General features: G+C 48.8%; 1 protein-coding gene across 1 annotated transcript in view; it reads left to right on the plus strand.

The window, feature by feature from the left end:
• LOC128374595 (collagen alpha-1(XIV) chain-like) overlaps positions 1–7,285 on the plus strand; it is a 127,217-nt gene that overhangs the window by 11,657 nt on the left and 108,275 nt on the right. The gene's annotated exons all lie outside the window — the stretch shown is intronic.

Raw genomic sequence — 7,285 nt, forward strand, 5'->3', positions numbered from 1 at the left:
TCAGTCACTCTCTCTCCTTCAGTCACTCTCTCTCCTTCAGTCACTCTCTCTCCTTCAGTCACTCTCTCGCCTTCAGTCACTCTCTCTCCTTCAGTCACTCTCTCTCCTTCAGTCTCTCTCTCCTTCAGTCACTCTCTCTCCTTCAGTCACTCTCTCTCCTTCAGTCTCTCTCTCCTTCAGTCACTCTCGCCTTCAGTCACTCTCTCGCCTTCAGTCACACTCTCTCCTTCAGTCACTCTCTCTCCTTCAGTCACTCTCTCTCCTTCAGTCACTCTCTCTCCTTCAATCTCTCTCTCCTTCAGTCACTCTCTCTCCTTCAGTCACACTCTCGCCTTCAGTCACTCTCTCTCCTTCAGTCACACTCTCTCCTTCAGTCACTCTCTCTCCTTCAGTCACTCTCTCTCCTTCAGTCACTCTCTCTCCTTCAATCTCTCTCTCCTTCAGTCACTCTCTCGCCTTCAGTCACACTCTCTCCTTCAGTCACTCTCTCTTCTTCAGTCACTCTCTCTCCTTCAATCTCTCTCTCCTTCAGTCACTCTCTCTCCTTCAGTCACTCTCTCTCCTTCAGTCACTCTCTCGCCTTCAGTCACTCTCTCTCCTTCAGTCACTCTCTCTCCTTCAGTCACTCTCTCTCCTTCAGTCACTCTCTCGCCTTCAGTCACTCTCTCCTTCAGTCACTCTCTCTCCTTCAGTCACTCTCTCGCCTTCAGTCACTCTCTCCTTCAGTCACTCTCTCGCCTTCAGTCACTCTCTCGCCTTCAGTCACTCTCTCGCCTTCAGTCACTCTCGCCTTCAGTCACTCTCTCCCCTTCAGTCACTCTCTCTTCTTCAGTCACTCTCTCTCCTTCAATCTCTCTCTCCTTCAGTCACACTCTCTCCTTCAGTCACTCTCTCGCCTTCAGTCACTCTCTCGCCTTCAGTCACTCTCTCCCCTTCAGTCACTCTCTCGCCTTCAGTCACTCTCTCGCCTTCAGTCACTCTCTCGCCTTCAGTCACTCTCGCCTTCAGTCACTCTCTCTCCTTCAGTCACTCTCTCTCCTTCAGTCACTCTCTCCTTCAGTCACTCTCTCTCCTTCAGTCACTCTCTCTCTCTCTCTCCTTCAGTCACTCTCTCTCCTTCAGTCACTCTCTCTCCTTCAGTCACTCTCTCTCCTTCAGTCTCTCTCTCGCCTTCAGTCACTCTCTCTCCTTCAGTCACTCTCTCTCCTTCAGTCACTCTCTCTCCTTCAGTCTCTCTCTCCTTCAGTCACTCTCTCCTTCAGTCACTCTCTCTCCTTCAGTCACTCTCTCTCCTTCAGTCACTCTCTCTCCTTCAGTCACTCTTTCTCCTTCAGTCACTCTTTCTCCTTCAGTCACTCTCTCTCCTTCAGTCACTCTCTCGCCTTCAGTCACTCTCTCTCCTTCGGTCACTCTCTCTCCTTCAGTCACTCTCTCTCCTTCAGTCACTCTCTCTCCTTCAAACTCTCTCTCCTTCAGTCACTCTCTCGCCTTCAGTCACTCTCTCTCCTTCAGTCACTCTCTCTCCTTCAGTCACACTCTCTCCTTCAGTCACTCTCTCCTTCAGTCACTCTCTCTCCTTCAGTCACTCTCTCTCCTTCACTCTCTCGCCTTCAGTCACTCTCTCTCCTTCAGTCACTCTCTCTCCTTCAGTCACACTCTCGCCTTCAGTCACTCTCTCTCCTTCAGTCACTCTCTCTCCTTCAGTCACTCTCTCCTTCAGTCACACTCTCTCCTTCAGTCACTCTCTCTCCTTCAGTCACACTCTCGCCTTCAGTCACTCTCTCTCCTTCAGTCACTCTCTCCTTCAGTCACTCTCTCTCCTTCAGTCACTCTCTCCTTCAGTCACTCTCTCTCCTTCAGTCACTCTCTCTCCTTCAGTCACTCTCTCCTTCAGTCACTCTCTCCTTCAGTCACTCTCTCTCCTTCAGTCACTCTCTCTCCTTCAGTCACTCTCTCCTTCAGTCACTCTCTCTCCTTCAGTTACTCTCTCCTTCAGTCACTCTCTCGCCTTCAGTCACTCTCTCTCCTTCAGTCACTCTCTCTCCTTCAGTCACACTCTCTCCTTCAGTCACTCTCTCCTTCAGTCACTCTCTCTCCTTCAGTCACTCTCTCTCCTTCACTCTCTCGCCTTCAGTCACTCTCTCTCCTTCAGTCACTCTCTCTCCTTCAGTCACACTCTCGCCTTCAGTCACTCTCTCTCCTTCAGTCACTCTCTCTCCTTCAGTCACTCTCTCCTTCAGTCAGTCTCTCTCCTTCAGTCACTCTCTCTCCTTCAGTCACTCTCTCTCCTTCAGTCACTCTCTCTCCTTCAGTCACTCTCTCGCCTTCAGTCACTCTCTCTCCTTCAGTCACTCTCTCTCCTTCAGTCACTCTCTCTCCTTCAGTCACTCTCTCTCCTTCAGTCACTCTCTCGCCTTCAGTCACTCTCTCTCCTTCAGTCACTCTCTCTCCTTCAGTCTCTCTCTCCTTCAGTCACTCTCTCTCCTTCAGTCACTCTCTCTCCTTCAGTCTCTCTCTCCTTCAGTCACTCTCTCTCCTTCAGTCACTCTCTCCTTCAGTCAGTCTCTCTCCTTCAGTCACTCTCTCTCCTTCAGTCACTCTCTCTCCTTCAGTCACTCTCTCTCCTTCAGTCACTCTCTCGCCTTCAGTCACTCTCTCTCCTTCAGTCACTCTCTCTCCTTCAGTCACTCTCTCGCCTTCAGTCACTCTCTCTCCTTCAGTCACTCTCTCGCCTTCAGTCACTCTCTCTCCTTCAGTCTCTCTCTCTCCTTCAGTCACTCTCTCTCCTTCAGTCACTCTCTCTCCTTCAGTCACTCTCTCTCCTTCAGTCAGTCACTCTCTCTCCTTCAGTCACTCTCTCTCCTTCAGTCACTCTCTCTCCTTCAGTCACTCTCTCCTTCAGTCACTCTCTCTCCTTCAGTCACTCTCTCTCCTTCAGTCACTCTCTCTCCTTCAGTCTCTCTCTCCTTCAGTCACTCTCTCTCCTTCAGTCACTCTCTCTCCTTCAGTCACTCTCTCTCCTTCAGTCTCTCTCTCCTTCAGTCACTCTCTCGCCTTCAGTCACTCTCTCTCCTTCAGTCTCTCTCTCTCCTTCAGTCACTCTCTCTCCTTCAGTCACTCTCTCTCCTTCAGTCACTCTCTCTCCTTCAGTCAGTCACTCTCTCTCCTTCAGTCACTCTCTCTCCTTCAGTCACTCTCTCTCCTTCAGTCACTCTCTCCTTCAGTCACTCTCTCTCCTTCGGTCACTCTCTCTCCTTCAGTCACTCTCTCTCCTTCAGTCACTCTCTCTCCTTCAGTCTCTCTCTCCTTCAGTCACTCTCTCTCCTTCAGTCACTCTCTCTCCTTCAGTCTCTCTCTCCTTCAGTCACTCTCTCTCCTTCAGTCTCTCTCTCTCCTTCAGTCACTCTCTCTCCTTCAGTCACTCTCTCTCCTTCAGTCTCTCTCTCTCCTTCAGTCACTCTCTCTCCTTCAGTCACTCTCTCTCCTTCAGTCACTCTCTCTCCTTCAGTCACTCTCTCTCCTTCAGTCACTCTCTCTCCTTCAGTGAGGTTTGTCCGAGTCTTTGGGTGAAATCAGTTCAGACAAAACAACAACAGAATAACTCTCAGCGAGGACCAAAGTGTGTGTTGTGTGACGCTCAGCGAGGACCAAAGTGTGTGTTGTGTGACGCTCAGCGAGGACCAAAGTGTGTGTTGTGTAAAGAAAGAAAGGAAGAAAGAGAAAAAAAGAGGCGACCGCAGCATTCCTGAGTGAACGCTCCTCGGCCGGAGCAGTGACCAGGAAGAGCTGAGGAGTTACGGGAGGATCTGGAGAGTTTCCTTTGTGTTGCTGCAGAGAGACGAGTCACACATTAACACAGGAAAACAAAAGGATAGATAGATAGGAAGGAAGGAAGGAAGGAAGGGAGGGAGGGAGAAGGAAGGAAGGAAGGAAGGAAGGAAGAAAGAGAGTCAGGGCTGGAATTTAGTAAAATAACACTCAAACCTAACACTTCCTCCCTTCCTTTCTTCCTTTCTCCCTCCCTTCTTTCCTCCTTCCTCCCTTCCTCCCTTCCTTTCCCTCCTTCCTTCCTTCCTCCTTTCCTTCATTCTTCCTCCCTCCTTTCCTTCCTCTTTCCTTCCTCTCTCCTTTCCTCCCATCCTTCCTTCCTTCCTCCCTCCCTCCTTTCTATTCTTTCCTCCCCCTAACTTCCTCCCTCCCTTCCTTCCTTCTTTCCTTTCCCTACCTCCTTTCCTTCCTCCTTCCTCCCTTCCTTTCCCACCTTCCTTCCTCCCTTCTTCCTCCCTCCTTCCTTTGCTTCTTTCTTCCTCCCTACCTTACTTTCCTTCCTTCCTTCCTACCTCCTTTCCTTCCTTCTTTCTCCCTCCTTTCCCTCCTTTCCTTGCTCCCTACCTCTTTTCCTTCCTTCTTCCTCCCACCCTTCCTTCCATTCCCTCCTTTCCTCCCTCCCTCCCTCCCTCCGTTCCCTCCTTTCCTTGCTCCCTACCTCTTTTCCTTCCTTCTTCCTCCCACCCTTCCTTCCTCCCTCCCTTCCTCCCTTCCTTCCTCCCTCCTTCCTTTCTCCCTCCCTCCCTCCTTTCCTCCCTCCCTTCCTCCCTCCTTTCCTTCCTTCTTCCCCTCCCTTCCTCCTTCCCTCCTTTCCTTCCTTCTTCCCTCCTTTCCTTCCTTCTCCCTCCTACCTTCCTCCCTCCTTTCCTTCCTCTCTTCCTTCTTTCCTTCCTTCCTTCCCTCCTCCCTTCTTTCCTTTCTTCCCTCCCTTCCTTCCTTGACTCGAGGACAACAGGAGGGTTAAAGATGTTGAGTATTAACTTATAAACTATGTGATTCAGTCATTTAGTTAATTTAACAAACGATAAATAGACTTCATGCTCGTTCCTCAGAAAGAAAGAGAGAGAGAAAGACAGGAAGTGAGTGAGTCAGGGCTGGAATTTAGTAAAATAACACTCAAAGCTAACACCTATCATAAAAGGTGAAAGGTTAAAGAATGAGTTAAGAGGCTGAGCTCAGGTTTTTTTTTGTGCTCAGGTTTTTTTCTCCTCCTTGCAGATAATAAGAAAGAAGTGTCTGCAGGTTTTTGTGCCTGCAGGCGAAACAGCAGAGGGGGGGGGGGGGGGGGGTGTAGTCAGATGTCAGTGTTGTTCAGGTTGTACCTTTTCTGGGTCATGTCTTTGTCTTTTGTCTTTTGTCTTTTTTCTTTCTAAAAGCTTTAACTCCAAATCTACAGTTATTACTCAGATGTGTGATATTTAATATGATAATGACTTATTTATTCTCTTTCACCTAATAATACCTAATAAATGAAGGAAGGAGGGAGGAAGGAAGGGAGGGAGGAAAGGTCGGAAGGAAGGAAGGAAGGAAGGAAGGAAGGAGGGAGAGAGTAAGGAAAGAAAGAAGGACAGAAGAAATAAGGGAGGAATGAAGGGAGGGAGGAATGAAGGGAGGAGTGGAAAGAAGTAAAGTAGGAACGAAGCTAGGAGGGAGGGAGGAAAGAAGGAGGGAGGGAGGGAGGGAGGGAGGGAGGAAGGACAGAGGAAAGAAGGAAGGGAGGAAGGTAGGGGGGAGCAAAGAAAGAAGGGAGGAGAGAAGGAAGGAAGGAAGGAAAGAAGGAAAGGAGGGAGGAAAGGAAAGAAGGAAGGAGGGAGGGAAGGACGGATGAAGGAAAGAAAAAAATAATAATAAAATAGAACAAAAAGGTAGACATAAGCTTGTACTTCTAGAACTGGTCCCTCATAGAGGCTGACAATGTGTTCCATCCTTCCTTCCTTTCTTCCTTCCTTCCTTCCTTCCTTCCTCCCTCCCTCCCTTGACTGGAGGACAGCAGGAAGGTTTAGTTTTTCTTCATAGAGGCTGACAATGTCTTCCTTCCTTCCTTCCTTCCTTCCTTCCTTCCTTCCTTCCTTCCTCCCTTCCTTCCTCCCTTCCTCCCTTGACTGGAGGACACTAGGAGGGTTTAGTTTTTCTTCATAGAGGCTGACAGTGTCTTCCTTCCTTCCTTCCTCCCTTCCTTCCTTCCTTCCTTCCTTCCTCCCTTGACTGGAGGACACTAGGAGGGTTTAGTTTTTCTTCATAGAGGCTAACAGTGTGTTCCTTCCTTCCTTCCTTCCTTCCTTCCTTCCTTCCTTCCTCCCTTGACTGGAGGACACTAGGAGGGTTTAGTTTTCTTCATAGAGGCTGACAATGTCTCCCTTCCTTCCTTCCTTCCTTCCTTCCTTCCTTCCTTCCTTCCTTCCTTCCTCCCTTGACTGGAGGACACTAGGAGGGTTTAGTTTTTCTTCATAGAGGCTAACAGTATCTTCCTTCCTCCCTTCCTTCCTTCCTTCCTCCCTTGACTGGAGGACACTAGGAGGGTTTAGTTTTCTTCATAGAGGCTAACAGTGTGTTCCTTCCTTCCTTCCTTCCTTCCTTCTTTCCTCCCTCCCTTCCCTCCCTCCTTCCGTCTCATTCCTCATAGAGGCTAACAGTGTGTCAATACCTACCAAATAAGGGGTTGCCACATCTCTGTAAAAGTATTATAGTCTTTCCTGAGTGTGTATGTAATTTTCTTCAAGTGGAACTCAGCTATTCATTTCTTCCTAGAAAGCTGAAAGAGTCAGACTGTGATGGCGAAGCACTTCCTGGGAAACTTCTTTTCAGCTTTTCTTACTCGTGAATCAATAAAACTCTTTTAATCTTCCTGTCGTCCTCCCGGGTCAAATCGACCCCGTCTGTTTTGACCCTTCCTTCCTTCCTTCCTTCCTTCCTTCCTTTCTTCCTCCTTCTTCCCTTCCTTCCTCCCTTCCTCTTTTCCTTTCTCTCTCCCTCCTTCCTTCCTTCTGTCCTTCCTTCTGTCCTTCTTTCCTTCCTTCCTTCCTTCCTTCTGTCCTTCTTTCCTTCTCTCCTTCCTTCTGTCCTTCCTCCCTTCCTTCTGTCCTTCTTTCCTTCTCTCCTTCTGTCCTTCCTTCTGTCCTTCCTTCTTTCCTTCCTTCTGTCGTTCTGTCCTTCTTCCTTCTTCCTTCCTTCCTTCCTTCCTTCCTTTCTCCCTCCCTCCTTCATTCTGTCCTTCCTTCTGTCTTTCTTTCCTCCCTCCTTTTCTCCTTTCCTTCCTCCCTTCCTCCCTTGACTCGAGGACAACAGGAGGGTTAAGTTTTCTTCTATACTACATCTAAAACTCAAGCTGGATATCTCAGCAGGTTTATATTAACGCAATTTCAGTGGCGTAAGATATCAATGATGGAGAAAGTTATAATATAACAGCCTGTATCTGGAGTTGATAATGACTTATTGATATATTCCCCATCTTTCTTTA

Source organism: Scomber japonicus, chromosome 15 (genome assembly GCF_027409825.1).
Source record: "Scomber japonicus isolate fScoJap1 chromosome 15, fScoJap1.pri, whole genome shotgun sequence".
Classification (NCBI taxonomy): domain Eukaryota; kingdom Metazoa; phylum Chordata; class Actinopteri; order Scombriformes; family Scombridae; genus Scomber; species Scomber japonicus.